This window comes from Eucyclogobius newberryi, unplaced genomic scaffold (assembly GCF_026437365.1).
Source record: "Eucyclogobius newberryi isolate DKJ021-1_F unplaced genomic scaffold, fEucNew1.0.hap1 SCAF_60, whole genome shotgun sequence".
NCBI lineage: Eukaryota > Metazoa > Chordata > Actinopteri > Gobiiformes > Gobiidae > Eucyclogobius > Eucyclogobius newberryi.
In genome coordinates this window covers 436,891-460,243 of record NW_027316279.1, presented here as the reverse complement: position 1 = coordinate 460,243, position 23,353 = coordinate 436,891, and the positions used below count along the sequence as shown (strand labels likewise).

General features: G+C 54.3%; 2 non-coding genes across 2 annotated transcripts; both read left to right on the top strand.

Moving 5' to 3' along the window:
* The first annotated feature begins 2,938 nt into the window (after positions 1 to 2,938).
* On the top strand, positions 2,939 to 3,011 carry trnak-uuu (transfer RNA lysine (anticodon UUU)). Its single transcript has one exon. It is a non-coding gene; the product is annotated as a tRNA-Lys (tRNA).
* Positions 3,012 to 7,824: 4,813 nt separating this feature from the next.
* trnak-uuu (transfer RNA lysine (anticodon UUU)) lies at positions 7,825 to 7,897 on the top strand. Its single transcript has one exon. It is a non-coding gene; the product is annotated as a tRNA-Lys (tRNA).
* The last annotated feature ends 15,456 nt before the right edge of the window (positions 7,898 to 23,353 follow it).

Genomic DNA, 23,353 nt, shown 5'->3' with positions numbered 1-23,353 from the left:
GACAAGAAAACCCCAAAGAGGAGCACTTATGAGCATGAAGAAGCACAAGTGGTTCCATTTGAAGTAATCTTGGAGCAAGGACTTTTTCTTTTGCATTACCAATGGAGGCTTTTGTCATATGGAACTGCCCCCCAACAAAAAGCACTTACTGAATTTCATTGACAAGTCAATGCTCATGTTAGGGAAATAAGAATGACTCTCTGAAACTGGTGTTTAAACAAACTTTTCCAGAACGTAATTTCAAAGTGCATGCAGACAAAGACATCAACACTACCCCAACAAGTAGCACTTACTGCATTCAAAAGTCAAGTCAGTGCTTGTGCCAGGGTAATGTGAATGACCAGGTAGAGTGAAAACTTCATGGTATTTTTCAAAACTTGAGATACTTGCAGTTATTGAGGCCAAAGTCACAACCAAGACAACCCCAAAGAGAAGCACTTATGATTGCAGAAGCCAACAGTGGCTCAAGTTGAGGTCGTCTTAATGTGTTTGCTTCACAATGTCTTAAATGGTGGTCACAACAAGTAGAACTTACTGAAAAAAACAAGTCAATGCTCCTGTTGAACTCCACTGAATCCAGATATTCCTATCAAAGTGGCTGCTGTACTCCAGATCTTCTTCCGATGTCTTCTTGGCCGTCTCTGGTGAGTTGTGCTGGCTAAGGTATGTGACCAGTATAAGTACCGTATGCCATAGCCCCACCTTCTTTTCAGGGTTTCAACGACTGTGGTAATGGCCATTCTGCAAATGGGCCTTCAATGTGTAGTCAATTTACATACAAGCCGTCAACAAAGTTATCGATGCAGACCAACAAGAGACATCAAATACATAGCCAGTGATCAGCCAAACAAGTTGAATCATTGTGAAACTTCAAAATCATTTTTGCAACTGTCTTTGGTACCCATTGAAGGATTACATTGTCATTGACATTGTAAAGATGCAAGGCCTCATGGGAGTCAGACTCTGGATCCAGTTTATTTGCTGCTAAAAGAACACTGTTCCCAAAAAAGGTTATGCACAGCTATGAAATGATCCAGGCTCCATTTGGCTCTGTCTCACTCAGAGCCTGGATAGCTCAGTCGGTAGAGCATCAGACTTTTAATCTGAGGGTCCAGGGTTCAAGTCCCTGTTCAGGTGGTTGTATTACTATGTAATTATTGTAAGACATTAAACACAATACTAGACCATACAATTTTAATGACTCATGCCGGCATGTAGACAGAATTTGGACTTGCCTAATGCGAAAAGAACTTCCCGTGGTTCCCCTACATCAAAAACACTGCATGTGATATATCATATCAGATTGATCACCAACACTCATCAAATTCAACCCTACATGGCGGTATTGCATTGTATGGTTCCATGGTGTAATGGTTAGCACTCTGGGCTTTGAATGCAGTGATCTGAGTTCAAATCTCGGTGGAACCTAGAACTGTCTTGAGTTGACTGTAAACTGCAAACCAATGTGTGCCATGGTCCCACCCTCTTTTTTCAACGAGTTTCAATTTACATGCAAGCCATCAACAACAGTGTTTATGGAGCCAAGAGCCATACAATATCATGGACATTGATCAAAGTAAAAGTTCAGTTTAGTTTATTACTGAAAAAGAAACAATTCTTGTATTTCGATTTTAAAGCCAGCATCACTGCCCAAGAGTCAGTGTCTAGAGACAGAGTGATATTACTGAGAAAACAAGCTGATATATTCTATTGTGCAATGCTAAATAGTGAAGCCAGAACAACACCCCAACTATGAAGCACTTTCTATAAAATGCAGACAGATCATGGCTGTGGTTGAGCTCTACTTTTGACTTACATTTGGCACAGGAGTCCTGATATTGGCCGTACAGTTCCTATTCGTGAACAAGTTGCTGACAAGAAAACCCCAAAGAGGAGCACTTATGAGCATGAAGAAGCACAAGTGGTTCCATTTGAAGTAATCTTGGAGCAAGGACTTTTTCTTTTGCATTACCAATGGAGGCTTTTGTCATATGGAACTGCCCCCCAACAAAAAGCACTTACTGAATTTCATTGACAAGTCAATGCTCATGTTAGGGAAATAAGAATGACTATCTGAAACTGGTGTTTAAACAAACTTTTCCAGAACGTAATTTCAAAGTGCATGCAGACAAAGACATCAACACTACCCCAACAAGTAGCACTTACTGCATTCAAAAGTCAAGTCAGTGCTTGTGCCAGGGTAATGTGAATGACCAGGTAGAGTGAAAACTTCATGGTATTTTTCAAAACTTGAGATACTTGCAGTTATTGAGGCCAAAGTCACAACCAAGACAACCCCAAAGAGAAGCACTTATGATTGCAGAAGCCAACAGTGGCTCAAGTTGAGGTCGTCTTAATGTGTTTGCTTCACAATGTCTTAAATGGTGGTCACAACAAGTAGAACTTACTGAAAAAAAACAAGTCAATGCTCCTGTTGAACTCCACTGAATCCAGATATTCCTATCAAAGTGGCTGCTGTACTCCAGATCTTCTTCCGATGTCTTCTTGGCCGTCTCTGGTGAGTTGTGCTGGCTAAGGTATGTGACCAGTATAAGTACCGTATGCCATAGCCCCACCTTCTTTTCAGGGTTTCAACGACTGTGGTAATGGCCATTCTGCAAATGGGCCTTCAATGTGTAGTCAATTTACATACAAGCCGTCAACAAAGTTATCGATGCAGACCAACAAGAGACATCAAATACATAGCCAGTGATCAGCCAAACAAGTTGAATCATTGTGAAACTTCAAAATCATTTTTGCAACTGTCTTTGGTACCCATTGAAGGATTACATTGTCATTGACATTGTAAAGATGCAAGGCCTCATGGGAGTCAGACTCTGGATCCAGTTTATTTGCTGCTAAAAGAACACTGTTCCCAAAAAAGGTTATGCACAGCTATGAAATGATCCAGGCTCCATTTGGCTCTGTCTCACTCAGAGCCTGGATAGCTCAGTCGGTAGAGCATCAGACTTTTAATCTGAGGGTCCAGGGTTCAAGTCCCTGTTCAGGCGGTTGTATTACTATGTAATTATTGTAAGATATTAAACACGATACTAGACCATACAATTTTAATGACTCATGCCGGCATGTAGACAGAATTTGGACTTGCCTAATGCGAAAAGAACTTCCCGTGGTTCCCCTACATCAAAAACACTGCATGTGATATATCATATCAGATTGATCACCAACCCTCATCAAATTCAACCCTACATGGCGGTATTGCATTGTATGGTTCCATGGTGTAATGGTTAGCACTCTGGGCTTTGAATGCAGTGATCCGAGTTCAAATCTCGGTGGAACCTAGAACTTTCTTGAGTTGACTGTAAACTGCAAACCAATGTGTGCCATGGTCCCACCCTCTTTTTTCAACGAGTGTCAATTTACATGCAAGCCATCAACAACAGTGTTTATGGAGCCAAGAGCCATACAATATCATGGACATTGATCAAAGTAAAAGTTCAGTTTAGTTTATTACTGAAAAAGAAACAATTCTTGTATTTCGATTTTAAAGCCAGCATCACTGCCCAAGAGTCAGTGTCTAGAGACAGAGTGATATTACTGAGAAAACAAGCTGATATATTCTATTGTGCAATGCTAAATAGTGAAGCCAGAACAACACCCCAACTATGAAGCACTTTCTATAAAATGCAGACAGATCATGGCTGTGGTTGAGCTCTACTTTTGACTTACATTTGGCACAGGAGTCCTGATATTGGCCGTACAGTTCCTATTCGTGAACAAGTTGCTGACAAGAAAACCCCAAAGAGGAGCACTTATGAGCATGAAGAAGCACAAGTGGTTCCATTTGAAGTAATCTTGGAGCAAGGACTTTTTCTTTTGCATTACCAATGGAGGCTTTTGTCATATGGAACTGCCCCCCAACAAAAAGCACTTACTGAATTTCATTGACAAGTCAATGCTCATGTTAGGGAAATAAGAATGACTCTCTGAAACTGGTGTTTAAACAAACTTTTCCAGAACGTAATTTCAAAGTGCATGCAGACAAAGACATCAACACTACCCCAACAAGTAGCACTTACTGCATTCAAAAGTCAAGTCAGTGCTTGTGCCAGGGTAATGTGAATGACCAGGTAGAGTGAAAACTTCATGGTATTTTTCAAAACTTGAGATACTTGCAGTTATTGAGGCCAAAGTCACAACCAAGACAACCCCAAAGAGAAGCACTTATGATTGCAGAAGCCAACAGTGGCTCAAGTTGAGGTCGTCTTAATGTGTTTGCTTCACAATGTCTTAAATGGTGGTCACAACAAGTAGAACTTACTGAAAAAAACAAGTCAATGCTCCTGTTGAACTCCACTGAATCCAGATATTCCTATCAAAGTGGCTGCTGTACTCCAGATCTTCTTCCGATGTCTTCTTGGCCGTCTCTGGTGAGTTGTGCTGGCTAAGGTATGTGACCAGTATAAGTACCGTATGCCATAGCCCCACCTTCTTTTCAGGGTTTCAACGACTGTGGTAATGGCCATTCTGCAAATGGGCCTTCAATGTGTAGTCAATTTACATACAAGCCGTCAACAAAGTTATCGATGCAGACCAACAAGAGACATCAAATACATAGCCAGTGATCAGCCAAACAAGTTGAATCATTGTGAAACTTCAAAATCATTTTTGCAACTGTCTTTGGTACCCATTGAAGGATTACATTGTCATTGACATTGTAAAGATGCAAGGCCTCATGGGAGTCAGACTCTGGATCCAGTTTATTTGCTGCTAAAAGAACACTGTTCCCAAAAAAGGTTATGCACAGCTATGAAATGATCCAGGCTCCATTTGGCTCTGTCTCACTCAGAGCCTGGATAGCTCAGTCGGTAGAGCATCAGACTTTTAATCTGAGGGTCCAGGGTTCAAGTCCCTGTTCAGGTGGTTGTATTACTATGTAATTATTGTAAGACATTAAACACAATACTAGACCATACAATTTTAATGACTCATGCCGGCATGTAGACAGAATTTGGACTTGCCTAATGCGAAAAGAACTTCCCGTGGTTCCCCTACATCAAAAACACTGCATGTGATATATCATATCAGATTGATCACCAACCCTCATCAAATTCAACCCTACATGGCGGTATTGCATTGTATGGTTCCATGGTGTAATGGTTAGCACTCTGGGCTTTGAATGCAGTGATCTGAGTTCAAATCTCGGTGGAACCTAGAACTGTCTTGAGTTGACTGTAAACTGCAAACCAATGTGTGCCATGGTCCCACCCTCTTTTTTCAACGAGTTTCAATTTACATGCAAGCCATCAACAACAGTGTTTATGGAGCCAAGAGCCATACAATATCATGGACATTGATCAAAGTAAAAGTTCAGTTTAGTTTATTACTGAAAAAGAAACAATTCTTGTATTTCGATTTTAAAGCCAGCATCACTGCCCAAGAGTCAGTGTCTAGAGACAGAGTGATATTACTGAGAAAACAAGCTGATATATTCTATTGTGCAATGCTAAATAGTGAAGCCAGAACAACACCCCAACTATGAAGCACTTTCTATAAAATGCAGACAGATCATGGCTGTGGTTGAGCTCTACTTTTGACTTACATTTGGCACAGGAGTCCTGATATTGGCCGTACAGTTCCTATTCGTGAACAAGTTGCTGACAAGAAAACCCCAAAGAGGAGCACTTATGAGCATGAAGAAGCACAAGTGGTTCCATTTGAAGTAATCTTGGAGCAAGGACTTTTTCTTTTGCATTACCAATGGAGGCTTTTGTCATATGGAACTGCCCCCCAACAAAAAGCACTTACTGAATTTCATTGACAAGTCAATGCTCATGTTAGGGAAATAAGAATGACTATCTGAAACTGGTGTTTAAACAAACTTTTCCAGAACGTAATTTCAAAGTGCATGCAGACAAAGACATCAACACTACCCCAACAAGTAGCACTTACTGCATTCAAAAGTCAAGTCAGTGCTTGTGCCAGGGTAATGTGAATGACCAGGTAGAGTGAAAACTTCATGGTATTTTTCAAAACTTGAGATACTTGCAGTTATTGAGGCCAAAGTCACAACCAAGACAACCCCAAAGAGAAGCACTTATGATTGCAGAAGCCAACAGTGGCTCAATTTGAGGTCGTCTTAATGTGTTTGCTTCACAATGTCTTAAATGGTGGTCACAACAAGTAGAACTTACTGAAAAAAAACAAGTCAATGCTCCTGTTGAACTCCACTGAATCCAGATATTCCTATCAAAGTGGCTGCTGTACTCCAGATCTTCTTCCGATGTCTTCTTGGCCGTCTCTGGTGAGTTGTGCTGGCTAAGGTATGTGACCAGTATAAGTACTGTATGCCATAGCCCCACCTTCTTTTCAGGGTTTCAACGACTGTGGTAATGGCCATTCTGCAAATGGGCCTTCAATGTGTAGTCAATTTACATACAAGCCGTCAACAACAGTGTTTATGCAGCCAAGAGCCATACAATATCATGGACATTGATCAAAGTAAAAGTTCAGTTTAGTTTATTACTGAAAAAGAAACAATTCTTGTATTTCGATTTTAAAGCCAGCATCACTGCCCAAGAGTCAGTGTCTAGAGACAGAGTGATATTACTGAGAAAACAAGCTGATATATTCTATTGTGCAATGCTAAATAGTGAAGCCAGAACAACACCCCAACTATGAAGCACTTTCTATAAAATGCAGACAGATCATGGCTGTGGTTGAGCTCTACTTTTGACTTACATTTGGCACAGGAGTCCTGATATTGGCCGTACAGTTCCTATTCGTGAACAAGTTGCTGACAAGAAAACCCCAAAGAGGAGCACTTATGAGCATGAAGAAGCACAAGTGGTTCCATTTGAAGTAATCTTGGAGCAAGGACTTTTTCTTTTGCATTACCAATGGAGGCTTTTGTCATATGGAACTGCCCCCCAACAAAAAGCACTTACTGAATTTCATTGACAAGTCAATGCTCATGTTAGGGAAATAAGAATGACTCTCTGAAACTGGTGTTTAAACAAACTTTTCCAGAACGTAATTTCAAAGTGCATGCAGACAAAGACATCAACACTACCCCAACAAGTAGCACTTACTGCATTCAAAAGTCAAGTCAGTGCTTGTGCCAGGGTAATGTGAATGACCAGGTAGAGTGAAAACTTCATGGTATTTTTCAAAACTTGAGATACTTGCAGTTATTGAGGCCAAAGTCACAACCAAGACAACCCCAAAGAGAAGCACTTATGATTGCAGAAGCCAACAGTGGCTCAAGTTGAGGTCGTCTTAATGTGTTTGCTTCACAATGTCTTAAATGGTGGTCACAACAAGTAGAACTTACTGAAAAAAAACAAGTCAATGCTCCTGTTGAACTCCACTGAATCCAGATATTCCTATCAAAGTGGCTGCTGTACTCCAGATCTTCTTCCGATGTCTTCTTGGCCGTCTCTGGTGAGTTGTGCTGGCTAAGGTATGTGACCAGTATAAGTACCGTATGCCATAGCCCCACCTTCTTTTCAGGGTTTCAACGACTGTGGTAATGGCCATTCTGCAAATGGGCCTTCAATGTGTAGTCAATTTACATACAAGCCGTCAACAAAGTTATCGATGCAGACCAACAAGAGACATAAAATACATAGCCAGTGATCAGCCAAACAAGTTGAATCATTGTGAAACTTCAAAATCATTTTTGCAACTGTCTTTGGTACCCATTGAAGGATTACATTGTCATTGACATTGTAAAGATGCAAGGCCTCATGGGAGTCAGACTCTGGATCCAGTTTATTTGCTGCTAAAAGAACACTGTTCCCAAAAAAGGTTATGCACAGCTATGAAATGATCCAGGCTCCATTTGGCTCTGTCTCACTCAGAGCCTGGATAGCTCAGTCGGTAGAGCATCAGACTTTTAATCTGAGGGTCCAGGGTTCAAGTCCCTGTTCAGGCGGTTGTATTACTATGTATTTATTGTAAGATATTAACCCTTTAGGCGCCAGAGATTATGGATGAAATAGATGTATAAATAAAAAACTTCCTGAGATACAGAGAACTGAAGCCGGGGCACAGCTCTGGGTCGGCAGTGCCCCTGGAGGCCCGTAGAAGCTCCACACTCCAGTTGATTCTTGGATAAAAGGGTACCCAGCCGGTCTCGAACTCGCGTGAGGCGGAGCAGGGATCATCCACCCCGCACACGGCCAGACTTTGCCCGGCCAGGGAGCACCTTCTGCGGGTCGGAGGCTCCGGGTCGGAGCCCCTGGAGCCTGGAGCCCTCACCGGGCCCCGAACTCGGCTGCCGGAGGAAGTGCAGTGCCTCATGGATAAAAGGGCACCCAGCCGGTCTCGAACTCGCGTGAGGCGGAGCAGGGATCATCCACCCCGCACACGGCCAGACTTTGCCCGGCCAGGGAGCACCTTCTGCGGGTCGGAGGCTCCGGGTCGGAGCCCCTGGAGCCTGGAGCCCTCACCGGGCCCCGAACTCGGCTGCCGGAGGCAGTGCAGTGCCTCATGGATAAAAGGGCACCCAGCCGGTCTCGAACTCGCGTGAGGCGGAGCAGGGATCATCCACCCCGCACACGGCCAGACTTTGCCCGGCCAGGGAGCACCTTCTGCGGGTCGGAGGCTCCGGGTCGGAGCCCCTGGAGCCTGGAGCCCTCACCGGGCCCCGAACTCGGCTGCCGGAGGCAGTGCAGTGCCTCATGGATAAAAGGGCACCCAGCCGGTCTCGAACTCGCGTGAGGCGGAGCAGGGATCATCCACCCCGCACACGGCCAGACTTTGCCCGGCCAGGGAGCACCTTCTGCGGGTCGGAGGCTCCGGGTCGGAGCCCCTGGAGCCTGGAGCCCTCACCGGGCCCCGAACTCGGCTGCCGGAGGAAGTGCAGTGCCTCATGGATAAAAGGGCACCCAGCCGGTCTCGAACTGGCGTGAGGCGGAGCAGGGATCATCCACCCCGCACACGGCCAGACTTTGCCCGGCCAGGGAGCACCTTCTGCGGGTCGGAGGCTCCGGGTCGGAGCCCCTGGAGCCTGGAGCCCTCACCGGGCCCCGAACTCGGCTGCCGGAGGCAGTGCAGTGCCTCATGGATAAAAGGGCACCCAGCCGGTCTCGAACTCGCGTGAGGCGGAGCAGGGATCATCCACCCCGCACACGACCAGACTTTGCCCGGGGAAGGGCCACTCTGGCTGGGCATGGCCCCCACTGAGCACCCCCTGGAACCCCTGGAGCCCCCGGAGCACCTCCAGAGCCACCCCCACTCCTCCAGACTCTGCCCGGGGAAGGGCCACTCTGGCTGGGCATGGCCTCCGCCGAGCACCCCCTGGAGCCCCCGGAGCACCTCCAGAGCCACCCCCCACTCCTCCAGACTCTGCCCGGGGAAGGGACACTCTGGCTGGGCATGGCCTCCACTGAGCACCCCCTGAAGCCCCCGGAGCACCTCCAGAGCCACCCCCCACTCTCCCCAGACTATGCCCGGGGAAGGGCCACTCTGGCTGGGCATGGCCTCCACTGAGCACCCCCTGGAGCCCCCGGAGCACCTCCAGAGCCACCCCCCACTCTCCCCAGACTATGCCCGGGGAAGGGCCACTCTGGCTGGGCCTGGCCTCCGCCGAGCACCCCCTGGAACCCCTGGAGCCCCTCCAGAGCCACCCCCCACTCCTCCAGACTCACCCCGGGGAAGGGCCACTCTGGCTGGGCATGGCCTCCGCCGAGCACCCCCCTGGAACCCCTGGAGCCCCTCCAGAGCCACCCCCCACTCCTCCAGACTCACCCCGGGGAAGGGCAACTCTGGCTGGGCATGGCCTCCGCTGAGCACCCCCTGGAACCCCTGGAGCCCCCGGAGCACCTCCAGAGCCACCCCCCACTCCTCCAGACTCTGCCCGGGGAAGGGCCACTCTGGCTGGGCATGGCCTCCACTGAGCACCCCCTGGAGCCCCCGGAGCACCTCCAGAGCCACCCCCCACTCTCCCCAGACTATGCCCGGGGAAGGGCCACTCTGGCTGGGCATGGCCTCCGCCGAGCACCCCCTGGAGCCCCCGGAGCACCTCCAGAGCCACCCCCCACTCCTCCAGACTCTGCCCGGGGAAGGGCCACTCTGGCTGGGCATGGCCTCCACTGAGCACCCCCTGGAGCCCCCGGAGCACCTCCAGAGCCACCCCCCACTCTCCCCAGACTATGCCCGGGGAAGGGCCACTCTGGCTGGGCATGGCCTCCGCCGAGCACCCCCTGGAGCCCCCGGAGCACCTCCAGAGCCACCCCCCACTCCTCCAGACTCTGCCCGGGGAAGGGACACTCTGGCTGGGCATGGCCTCCGCCGAGCACCCCCTGGAGCCCCCGGAGCACCTCCAGAGCCACCCCCCACTCCTCCAGACTCTGCCCGGGGAAGGGACACTCTGGCTGGGCATGGCCTCCACTGAGCACCCCCTGGAGCCCCCGGAGCACCTCCAGAGCCACCCCCCACTCTCCCCAGACTATGCCCGGGGAAGGGCCACTCTGGCTGGGCATGGCCTCCGCCGAGCACCCCCTGGAGCCCCCGGAGCACCTCCAGAGCCACCCCCCACTCCTCCAGACTCTGCCCGGGGAAGGGCCACTCTGGCTGGGCATGGCCTCCACCGAGCACCCCCTGGAACCCCTGGAGCCCCCGGAGCACCTCCAGAGCCACCCCCCACTCCTCCAGACTCTGCACGGGGAAGGGACACTCTGGCTGGGCATGGCCTCCACTGAGCACCCCCTGGAGCCCCCGGAGCACCTCCAGAGCCACCCCCCACTCTCCCCAGACTATGCCCGGGGAAGGGCCACTCTGGCTGGGCATGGCCTCCGCCGAGCACCCCCTGGAACCCCTGGAGCCCCTCCAGAGCCACCCCCCACTCCTCCAGACTCACCCCGGGGAAGGGCAACTCTGGCTGGGCATGGCCCCCACTGAGCACCCCCTGGAACCCCTGGAGCCCCCGGAGCACCTCCAGAGCCACCCCCCACTCTCCCCAGATTCTGCCCGGGGAAGGGCCACTCTGGCTGGGCATGGCCTCCGCCGAGCACCCCCTGGAACCCCTGGAGCCCCTCCAGAGCCACCCCGCATTCCCCCAAACTCAGTCTGGGGACGGGCCACTCTTCCCCGGGTTGCAGGCTCTGGGACTCCGGGGATGACCACCGGGGACCAGGCCCTCCCTTCGAACCCGGGGACCCACACTTAAGCACCCCCACACGGGCTACACACCCTTGTTTCAGCCCCCTGGAGGTCCGTGCCCTTGGTACTATACCATGGAAGTCCGTGCCCTTGGTACTCCGACTGGAGTACCAAGGGAACGGCCCAGCACTCACCACAGAGGCTCGCGCCGGCCCCGGCCCACCTTTCGTCCCCGGGTACCCACACTTAAGCACCCCAACACGAGCTACACACCCTTGGTGCAGCCCCCTGGAAGTCCGTGCCCTTGGTACTCTGAGCCACTTTAAAAGATAAAAAGCACCAGGACCCCAAGGCCCTGGCTCCCCTGTCCCCTACACCACACTTGGAGGCAGGGCCCTTGCCCTCCACTGGCTGCCCCCGCGCCCAATGTACTCCATAACCGAAGAAGAGAGGGGGACCCGGAGGCCGGCCTACTAGGGTAACAGGTTTAATTTAGAGCCGGGGCTCTGGACCACAAATGCCAACAACCCCGCAGTGCGCAGGAGCCTTCGAAGCTGGATGAAACCAGAACGGGGCCCTACGATGGCGGTGACCAGCCAGTTGATAGCAAAGTGAGCCCTGGACAGGAGCTGCATTTGACAAACTCAGAGACGAGGAAGGGACCGGAGTCGGACCAAATATATCATCTGGCGCTGTGTCCAGCGTGAGGGTGAGCCAGCGCAAATCAGGACCACAAATGCCAACAACCCCGCAGTGCGCAGGAGCCTTCGAAGCTGGATGAAACCAGAACGGGGCCCTACGATGGCGGTGACCAGCCAGTTGATAGCAAAGTGAGCCCTGGACAGGCGCTGCATTTGACAAACTCAGAGACGAGGAAGGGACCGGAGTCGGACCAAATATATCATCTGGCGCTGTGTCCAGCGTAAGGGTGAGCCAGCGCAAATCAGGACCACAAATGCCAACAACCCCGCAGTGCGCAGGAGCCTTCGAAGCTGGATGAAACCAGAACGGGGCCCTACGATGGCGGTGACCAGCCAGTTGATAGCAAAGTGAGCCCTGGACAGGAGCTGCATTTGACAAACTCAGAGACGAGGAAGGGACCGGAGTCGGACCAAATATATCATCTGGCGCTGTGTCCAGCGTAAGGGTGAGCCAGCGCAAATCAGGACCACAAATGCCAACAACCCCGCAGTGCGCAGGAGCCTTCGAAGCTGGATGAAACCAGAACGGGGCCCTACGATGGCGGTGACCAGCCAGTTGATAGCAAAGTGAGCCCTGGACAGGCGCTGCATTTGACAAACTCAGAGACGAGGAAGGGACCGGAGTCGGACCAAATATATCATCTGGCGCTGTGTCCAGCGTAAGGGTGAGCCAGCGCAAATCAGGACCACAAATGCCAACAACCCCGCAGTGCGCAGGAGCCTTCGAAGCTGGATGAAACCAGAACGGGGCCCTACGATGGCGGTGACCAGCCAGTTGATAGCAAAGTGAGCCCTGGACAGGCGCTGCATTTGACAAACTCAGAGACGAGGAAGGGACCGGAGTCGGACCAAAAATATGCGCCGGCCCTGCCCCCCGCCCCGCGCAGAGCCATCGGACACGTTGAGGCTGAAGGGGACTGGCGCAGAGCCCTTGGGCCCAGGGGCTAAGCGCAGCCATCATCCTTCAAGCCGCGCCTCCTGCTGCGCGGGGGTGAGTGACAATGGGCTCGGACTGTGGTTCCGTCGGACGCGTTGAGGCTGAAGGAGACTGGCGCAGAGCCCCTGTAACAGGGGCTAAGCGCAGCCATCATCCTCCAAGCCGCGCGTCCTTCAGTGCGGGGGTGAGTGACAGTGGGCCTGGACTGTTGTTCCACCGGACGCGTTGAGGCTGAAGGGGACTGGTGCAGAGCCCCTGTGCCAGGGGCTAAGCGCAGCCATCATCCTCCAAGCCGCGCGTCCTTCTGCGCAGGGGTGAGTGACAGTGGACCCGGACTGTGTTCCCACCGGACGCGTTGAGGCTGAAGGGGACTGGCTCAGAGCCCCTGGCACAGGGGCTAAGCACAGCCATCATCCTTCAAGCCGCGCGTCCTTCAGTGCGGGGGTGAGTGACAGAGGGCCTGGACTGTTGTTCCACCGGACGCGTTGAGGCTGAAGGGGACTGGTGCAGAGCCCCTGTGCCAGGGGCTAAGCGCAGCCATCATCCTCCAAGCCGCGCGTCCTTCTGCGCAGGGGTGAGTGACAATGGACCCGGACTGTGTTCCCACCGGACGCGTTGAGGCTGAAGGGGACTGGCTCAGAGCCCCTGGCACAGGGGCTAAGCGCAGCCATCATCCTCCAAGCCGCGCGTCCTTCAGTGCGGGGGTGAGTGACAGTGGGCCTGGACTGTTGTTCCACCGGACGCGTTGAGGCTGAAGGGGACTGGTGCAGAGCCCCTGTGCCAGGGGCTAAGCGCAGCCATCATCCTCCAAGTCGCGCGTCCTTCTGCGCAGGGGTGAGTGACAGTGGACCCGGACTGTGTTCCCACCGGACGCGTTGAGGCTGAAGGGGACTGGCTCAGAGCCCCTGGCACAGGGGCTAAGCACAGCCATCATCCTTCAAGCCGCGCGTCCTTCAGTGCGGGGGTGAGTGACAGAGGGCCTGGACTGTTGTTCCACCGGACGCGTTGAGGCTGAAGGGGACTGGTGCAGAGCCCCTGTGCCAGGAGCTAAGCGCAGCCATCATCCTCCAAGCCGCGCGTCCTTCTGCGCAGGGGTGAGTGACAATGGACCCGGACTGTGTTCCCACCGGACGCGTTGAGGCTGAAGGGGACTGGCTCAGAGCCCCTGGCACAGGGGCTAAGCGCAGCCATCATCCTTCAAGCCGCGCGTCCTTCAGTGCAGGGGTGAGTGACGGTCCCATCTCCGGAGACAAGGGGCCAGGCGCGGGGGAAGCCAGTCAGACTGAAGCCCCGCGCCTGGTGGGACCTCTGTCTCGGCCTCGCTTCCAACGTGTCCGGCGTGAGGTTAGCCGGAGCAAACCACAGCCGCAAAATGTAAACAAACCCGCAGTGCGCAGGAGCCTTCGAAGCTGGATAAAACCAGAACGGGGCCCTACGATGGCGGGTCTTGAGTGCCAATAGACCAAGCTCCTTGTCTGGTATACATAGAACCATGATTTGTACCATTTTCATGGTTGATTCACGGATGATCCCTGCTCCGCCTCACGCGAGTTGGACGGCTGGGTGCCTTTTATCCATGAGGCACTGCACTGCCTCCGGCAGCCGAGTTCGGGGCCCGGTGAGGGCTCCAGGCTCCAGGGGCTCCGACCCGGAGCCTCCGACCCGCAGAAGGTTCTCCCTGGCCGGGCAAAGTCTGGCCGTATGCGGGGTGGATGGCCCTGGGTCTGGGCGGCGCTAAGATCACGGAGCGGGTCACCTCCGCGTACAGCCCGTGGTCAGCGTGACACCGTGCTCTGCCCCGAGCAATCAGAGCAAACAGGAAGCTTCTGGAAGTGCCCGGGAGTCTGGTAAAATCAAGCCGAAAATAGACCCTCTCATGCCGGGTCTGAGCGGCACTTAGAGCCCGGAGGAGCGCGGAGCGCGGGGCTCCATTCAGAGGCTCCGTGATCCGCCTTACAACCAGCTCTCACCTCCGCGTACAGCCCGTGGTCAGCGTGACACCGTGCTCTGCCCCGAGCAATCAGAGCAAACAGGAAGCTTCTGGAAGTGCCCGGGAGTCTGGTAAAATCAAGCCGAAAATAGACCCTCTCATGCCGGGTCTGAGCGGCGCTTAGAGCCCGGTGGAGCGCGGAGCGCGGGGCTCCATTCAGAGGCTCCGTGATCCGACGCTCACCTCCGCACCTCCGAACCATGACTTGACATTACGGCTGTGAAGGAGCCTTGGAAGCTGGATAAAACCAGAACGGGGCCCATCGATCGCGGTTCTCGTGTGCCCGTCAAACGAGCTCCTTGCCCGGTATCCGCACAACCAGGAAATGTACCTGTTTCGATTGCGAAAAACGTCATTCTCAAAAACCGCCCGCCCCTCCCTCCCAGCATTACCATTTTGCACATTCCGCGTGAGAGCAGCGTAAGAATTTCTCGGGAGCAGCGTGATTTAGCCCGGGAATTTTGAGCTGAACGCTTATTCCCACGAGCCCAAAAAACGACTAAGTCCAACGGTATATAGTGTACTATTGCCGAAAAACGACAGAGTCGCTCTGGTATAGTGTACTATTGCCGAAAAATGAGAGTCTTTTCAGGTTTAGTGTACTATTTCGGTTTTTACTCTAAGTCCCTCAGGGGCATATGGTGCTATACTATGATGGTCAGATCACCTCCAGGCCCCAGGGGAGTGCTTTTCTGGGGGCAAACAGTGCACTGATGATGGGGGATTATTTCATTTTGCTCATTTTGGTGTTTTTTCACATTTTAACCCATTTTCACCCCATTTGCTCACAACTTCATACTACGGCCCGGAAAAACGACAGAGTCGCTCGGGTATAGTGTACTATTGCCGAAAAATGACAGAGTCTTTTCAGGTATAGTGTACTATTTCGGTTTTTACTCTAAGTCCCTCAGGGGCATATGGTGCTATACTCTGATGGTCAGATCACCTCCAGGCCCCATTGGAGTGCTTTTCTGGGGGCAAACAGTGCACTGATGATGGGGGATTATTTCATTTTGCTCATTTTGGTGTTTTTTCACATTTTAACCCATTTTCACCCCTTTTGCTCACAACTTCATACTACGGCCCGGAAAAACGACAGAGTCCCTCGGGTATAGTGTACTATTGCCGAAAAACGACAGAGTCCCTCGGGTATAGTGTACTATTGCCGAAAAACGACAGAGTCCCTCGGGTATAGTGTACTATTGCCGAAAAACGACAGAGTCCCTCGGGTATAGTGTACTATTGCCGAAAAACGACAGAGTCCCTCGGGTATAGTGTACTATTGGCTGGAAGCTCGGTTTTTTTTCTAAGACCAGCAGGGGTATATGGTACTATATTCTGGTGGTCAGATCACCTCCAGGCCCCAGGGGAGTGCTTTTCTGGGGGCAAACTGTGCACTGATGATGGGGGATTATTTCATTTTGCTCATTTTGGTGTTTTTTCACATTTTAACCCATTTTCACCCCTTTTGCTCACATCTTCAAACTCGGGCCCTGATTACAAGTTCTGACCAAATGATGACAAACACGGTATTTATTATGTATTTTTTTCATTTTTTTTATTTTTCCAACTTATACATCCATCATTGGTGCCAGGCAGGTTGTGGAGAAAGCAGTGAAGAAAGGAGAGAGCCATCACAGAAAAGATGTCCATCCAGGGTCAAGGTACCCTGCACTTTTACATATCCAAATGACAGCATTTAAAGTTTTTTAGCGTATGGTATCTCTCGTTGCATGGAACCGCACAGAGGCCAACGCCACACTGACGGCACCTGTACTTTGTTTGCCGCCTGCCTTTGGTACGAGAGCGGTCAGAGCACACGGCGCAGTCTGGACGTCCCTCTGCTTGACAAAGCCAATGACGCTCTGTGAGTCTCTGTGGCATTTCACCCTCCGGTCTTGAGCGCCTTTCTTGTTTTTTGGAGTGATCAGCCAGTAATGCATCAATAATCTTCTGAATGTAAACCTTTAAAGGTTTGTGTGGGCCTGGAGTGGATTTGGTGTATATGATGTGTGAGTTGACAATACTTATGCTTATAATGGCATTGAATATGCGATGATACCATTTCCGGGACCTGTGTGGAAAGAGGTATGTCTTCATCCTCTGGTCAGCAGTGTCCACTCCACCCATGTAGGCGTTGTACTGGTCGACACATACAGGTCTTTTGATGTCACGGAAGCCAGTGTCATCTGTCTTGGATCGGATCCTCCTCTGAACACAATCATTTCCATGGACTGTGGACAACATGGTGAGACGTTTAGTATCGTGCCAAGCACAAGCCAGGAGTTTTCCCTTTCTGCAAAAAACTGGGTCATCTCCTTTTTTCAGCTGTAAGACACTTTTACCAAGGCATTTTGGCATCCCCAACCTGGTAATCCTTACCGTCCCACACAGTCCAGTTTCCAAATCTGCTAATTCATTTGCAATTACAGGCGAGGTATAGTAACTGTCCATGTAAATCTCGTGTCCTTTGCCCGTAAAGGGAGAAACCAACTCACGGACAACTGCGTGTGTTGCACTGATGTTGCTTGCATTATTTTTGTACTGTCCAGTGTGCATTGACCAGCGCAAAACATACCCTGAACAGCTTTCACTCAGGGCATACACTCTATAGCCATATTTGTCAGGTTTATTCGGAGAGTAACATTTTAGTGAAGATCTCCCCTTGAAAGCTATTGTCATTTCATCTAAAGAAAGCTCCTTGATTGGACTGTAAACTGCTGCAAATTTGGGAATAATCAAATCTATTATTGGGCGGACTTTGAACAGTTTATCGTGCCCGGGCTCGCCTGTTCTCACATAATCATTATTGTTGACAAAATGAAAGAACGAAAGAATGATTTCAAATCTGTTTCTTGACATTACATTTCCAAATCCAGGCGTTTGTGTAAGCCAAAATGTTCCCCAGTAATCCTCGATTTCAGGTTTCTCAACAAGGCCCATGGAGAGATGCAAAGCGAAGAAAGCTTTCATTTCGGTGACTGATACATCATACCACTCAAGAAATCTTGAATGTGGCTTCAGAATCATAGGTGCCATACACTGATGTGCATATCTATTTGTCTCATCAGTAATGAAAGTCCAAAACTGATCGGTCAGAAAGAGTGACAGAATATCAAATGGATTAGCATCCGTCAGATCCATCTCTCCTGTGTAGCCAACTGGGTCTTCAAAAGGTTTGATCCATGCCTCAAATACCTCGACCTCTCTCAGCATGTCCCAGCTCTCATCCACCGGGCAAGTTTTACTGCAGCCACTGGTTCCACTGGTTCCTCGCCTCCGTCTGTCCTTTGCACCTGTCCGTTGTTTCGAAGTCCCTTCATCTCCACTTGGAAATCCATCGTCACTCTCGGGGAGATAATACCCTTCAGAGTCAGAATCTGCTGTAAATTGCATGCCACGTGTACTTCCTCCAGCCATTTTTTTCCTTACCGGATCTGCCCTGGATCATACCTGGCTAATAAAGGGAAGTTGCACCGAACCGACCAATGACTGAAGTGATTCATTTTCTACTATTATTTCATTAATTTCCTTGTACGGTAAAGTTGCATTTCTGCGACTTTGGCGCTTAAAGGGTTAGAATACAGAGTTGTTGGTTTCAATACCTTATCATCTGCTGCCATCTTCTGTATTTTTTGTAAATAAAGGTGGACAAAAATAAATAAATATTTGACAAACGCCAAGCCTAGCCCCAAGCCCCAAGGACTGATAACCCTTTAGGCGCCAGAGATTATGGATGAAATAAATGTATAAATAAAAAACTTCCTGAGATACAGAGAACTGAAGCCGGGGCACAGCTCTGGGTCGGCAGTGCCCCTGGAGGCCCGTAGAAGCTCCACACTCCAGTTGATTCTTGGATAAAAGGGTACCCAGCCGGTCTCGAACTCGCGTGAGGCGGAGCAGGGATCATCCACCCCGCACACGGCCAGACTTTGCCCGGCCAGGGAGCACCTTCTGCGGGTCGGAGGCTCCGGGTCGGAGCCCCTGGAGCCTGGAGCCCTCACCGGGCCCCGAACTCGGCTGCCGGAGGAAGTGCAGTGCCTCATGGATAAAAGGGCACCCAGCCGGTCTCGAACTCGCGTGAGGCGGAGCAGGGATCATCCACCCCGCACACGGCCAGACTTTGCCCGGCCAGGGAGCACCTTCTGCGGGTCGGAGGCTCCGGGTCGGAGCCCCTGGAGCCTGGAGCCCTCACCGGGCCCCGAACTCGGCTGCCGGAGGCAGTGCAGTGCCTCATGGATAAAAGGGCACCCAGCCGGTCTCGAACTCGCGTGAGGCGGAGCAGGGATCATCCACCCCGCACACGGCCAGACTTTGCCCGGCCAGGGAGCACCTTCTGCGGGTCGGAGGCTCCGGGTCGGAGCCCCTGGAGCCTGGAGCCCTCACCGGGCCCCGAACTCGGCTGCCGGAGGCAGTGCAGTGCCTCATGGATAAAAGGGCACCCAGCCGGTCTCGAACTCGCGTGAGGCGGAGCAGGGATCATCCACCCCGCACACGACCAGACTTTGCCCGGGGAAGGGCCACTCTGGCTGGGCATGGCCCCCACTGAGCACCCCCTGGAACCCCTGGAGCCCCCGGAGCACCTCCAGAGCCACCCCCACTCCTCCAGACTCTGCCCGGGGAAGGGCCACTCTGGCTGGGCATGGCCTCCGCCGAGCACCCCCTGGAGCCCCCGGAGCACCTCCAGAGCCACCCCCCACTCCTCCAGACTCTGCCCGGGGAAGGGACACTCTGGCTGGGCATGGCCTCCACTGAGCACCCCCTGAAGCCCCCGGAGCACCTCCAGAGCCACCCCCCACTCTCCCCAGACTATGCCCGGGGAAGGGCCACTCTGGCTGGGCATGGCCTCCACTGAGCACCCCCTGGAGCCCCCGGAGCACCTCCAGAGCCACCCCCCACTCTCCCCAGACTATGCCCGGGGAAGGGCCACTCTGGCTGGGCCTGGCCTCCGCCGAGCACCCCCTGGAACCCCTGGAGCCCCTCCAGAGCCACCCCCCACTCCTCCAGACTCACCCCGGGGAAGGGCCACTCTGGCTGGGCATGGCCTCCGCCGAGCACCCCCCTGGAACCCCTGGAGCCCCTCCAGAGCCACCCCCCACTCCTCCAGACTCACCCCGGGGAAGGGCAACTCTGGCTGGGCATGGCCTCCGCTGAGCACCCCCTGGAACCCCTGGAGCCCCCGGAGCACCTCCAGAGCCACCCCCCACTCCTCCAGACTCTGCCCGGGGAAGGGCCACTCTGGCTGGGCATGGCCTCCACTGAGCACCCCCTGGAGCCCCCGGAGCACCTCCAGAGCCACCCCCCACTCTCCCCAGACTATGCCCGGGGAAGGGCCACTCTGGCTGGGCATGGCCTCCGCCGAGCACCCCCTGGAACCCCTGGAGCCCCCGGAGCACCTCCAGAGCCACCCCCCACTCCTCCAGACTCTGCCCGGGGAAGGGCCACTCTGGCTGGGCATGGCCTCCACTGAGCACCCCCTGGAGCCCCCGGAGCACCTCCAGAGCCACCCCCCACTCTCCCCAGACTATGCCCGGGGAAGGGCCACTCTGGCTGGGCATGGCCTCCGCCGAGCACCCCCTGGAGCCCCCGGAGCACCTCCAGAGCCACCCCCCACTCCTCCAGACTCTGCCCGGGGAAGGGCCACTCTGGCTGGGCATGGCCTCCACTGAGCACCCCCTGGAGCCCCCGGAGCACCTCCAGAGCCACCCCCCACTCTCCCCAGACTATGCCCGGGGAAGGGCCACTCTGGCTGGGCATGGCCTCCGCCGAGCACCCCCTGGAGCCCCCGGAGCACCTCCAGAGCCACCCCCCACTCCTCCAGACTCTGCCCGGGGAAGGGACACTCTGGCTGGGCATGGCCTCCACTGAGCACCCCCTGGAGCCCCCGGAGCACCTCCAGAGCCACCCCCCACTCTCCCCAGACTATGCCCGGGGAAGGGCCACTCTGGCTGGGCATGGCCTCCGCCGAGCACCCCCTGGAGCCCCCGGAGCACCTCCAGAGCCACCCCCCACTCCTCCAGACTCTGCCCGGGGAAGGGACACTCTGGCTGGGCATGGCCTCCACTGAGCACCCCCTGAAGCCCCCGGAGCACCTCCAGAGCCACCCCCCACTCTCCCCAGACTATGCCCGGGGAAGGGCCACTCTGGCTGGGCATGGCCTCCATTGAGCACCCCCTGGAGCCCCCGGAGCACCTCCAGAGCCACCCCCCACTCTCCCCAGACTATGCCCGGGGAAGGGCCACTCTGGCTGGGCATGGCCTCCGCCGAGCACCCCCTGGAACCCCTGGAGCCCCCGGAGCACCTCCAGAGCCACCCCCCACTCCTCCAGACTCTGCCCGGGGAAGGGCCACTCTGGCTGGGCATGGCCTCCACCGAGCACCCCCTGGAACCCCTGGAGCCCCCGGAGCACCTCCAGAGCCACCCCCCACTCCTCCAGACTCTGCACGGGGAAGGGACACTCTGGCTGGGCATGGCCTCCACTGAGCACCCCCTGGAGCCCCCGGAGCACCTCCAGAGCCACCCCCCACTCTCCCCAGACTATGCCCGGGGAAGGGCCACTCTGGCTGGGCATGGCCTCCGCCGAGCACCCCCTGGAACCCCTGGAGCCCCTCCAGAGCCACCCCCCACTCCTCCAGACTCACCCTGGGGAAGGGCAACTCTGGCTGGGCATGGCCCCCACTGAGCACCCCCTGGAACCCCTGGAGCCCCCGGAGCACCTCCAGAGCCACCCCCCACTCTCCCCAGATTCTGCCCGGGGAAGGGCCACTCTGGCTGGGCATGGCCTCCGCCGAGCACCCCCTGGAACCCCTGGAGCCCCTCCAGAGCCACCCCGCATTCCCCCAAACTCAGTCTGGGGACGGGCCACTCTTCCCCGGGTTGCAGGCTCTGGGACTCCGGGGATGACCACCGGGGACCAGGCCCTCCCTTCGAACCCGGGGACCCACACTTAAGCACCCCCACACGGGCTACACACCCTTGTTTCAGCCCCCTGGAGGTCCGTGCCCTTGGTACTATACCATGGAAGTCCGTGCCCTTGGTACTCCGACTGGAGTACCAAGGGAACGGCCCAGCACTCACCACAGAGGCTCGCGCCGGCCCCGGCCCACCTTTCGTCCCCGGGTACCCACACTTAAGCACCCCAACACGAGCTACACACCCTTGGTGCAGCCCCCTGGAAGTCCGTGCCCTTGGTACTCTGAGCCACTTTAAAAGATAAAAAGCACCAGGACCCCAAGGCCCTGGCTCCCCTGTCCCCTACACCACACTTGGAGGCAGGGCCCTTGCCCTCCACTGGCTGCCCCCGCGCCCAATGTACTCCATAACCGAAGAAGAGAGGGGGACCCGGAGGCCGGCCTACTAGGGTAACAGGTTTAATTTAGAGCCGGGGCTCTGGACCACAAATGCCAACAACCCCGCAGTGCGCAGGAGCCTTCGAAGCTGGATGAAACCAGAACGGGGCCCTACGATGGCGGTGACCAGCCAGTTGATAGCAAAGTGAGCCCTGGACAGGAGCTGCATTTGACAAACTCAGAGACGAGGAAGGGACCGGAGTCGGACCAAATATATCATCTGGCGCTGTGTCCAGCGTGAGGGTGAGCCAGCGCAAATCAGGACCACAAATGCCAACAACCCCGCAGTGCGCAGGAGCCTTCGAAGCTGGATGAAACCAGAACGGGGCCCTACGATGGCGGTGACCAGCCAGTTGATAGCAAAGTGAGCCCTGGACAGGCGCTGCATTTGACAAACTCAGAGACGAGGAAGGGACCGGAGTCGGACCAAATATATCATCTGGCGCTGTGTCCAGCGTAAGGGTGAGCCAGCGCAAATCAGGACCACAAATGCCAACAACCCCGCAGTGCGCAGGAGCCTTCGAAGCTGGATGAAACCAGAACGGGGCCCTACGATGGCGGTGACCAGCCAGTTGATAGCAAAGTGAGCCCTGGACAGGAGCTGCATTTGACAAACTCAGAGACGAGGAAGGGACCGGAGTCGGACCAAATATATCATCTGGCGCTGTGTCCAGCGTAAGGGTGAGCCAGCGCAAATCAGGACCACAAATGCCAACAACCCCGCAGTGCGCAGGAGCCTTCGAAGCTGGATGAAACCAGAACGGGGCCCTACGATGGCGGTGACCAGCCAGTTGATAGCAAAGTGAGCCCTGGACAGGAGCTGCATTTGACAAACTCAGAGACGAGGAAGGGACCGGAGTCGGACCAAAAATATGCGCCGGCCCTGCCCCCCGCCCCGCGCAGAGCCATCGGACACGTTGAGGCTGAAGGGGACTGGCGCAGAGCCCTTGGGCCCAGGGGCTAAGCGCAGCCATCATCCTTCAAGCCGCGCCTCCTGCTGCGCGGGGGTGAGTGACAATGGGCTCGGACTGTGGTTCCGTCGGACGCGTTGAGGCTGAAGGAGACTGGCGCAGAGCCCCTGTAACAGGGGCTAAGCGCAGCCATCATCCTCCAAGCCGCGCGTCCTTCAGTGCGGGGGTGAGTGACAGTGGGCCTGGACTGTTGTTCCACCGGACGCGTTGAGGCTGAAGGGGACTGGTGCAGAGCCCCTGTGCCAGGGGAAAAGCGCAGCCATCATCCTCCAAGCCGCGCGTCCTTCTGCGCAGGGGTGAGTGACAGTGGACCCGGACTGTGTTCCCACCGGACGCGT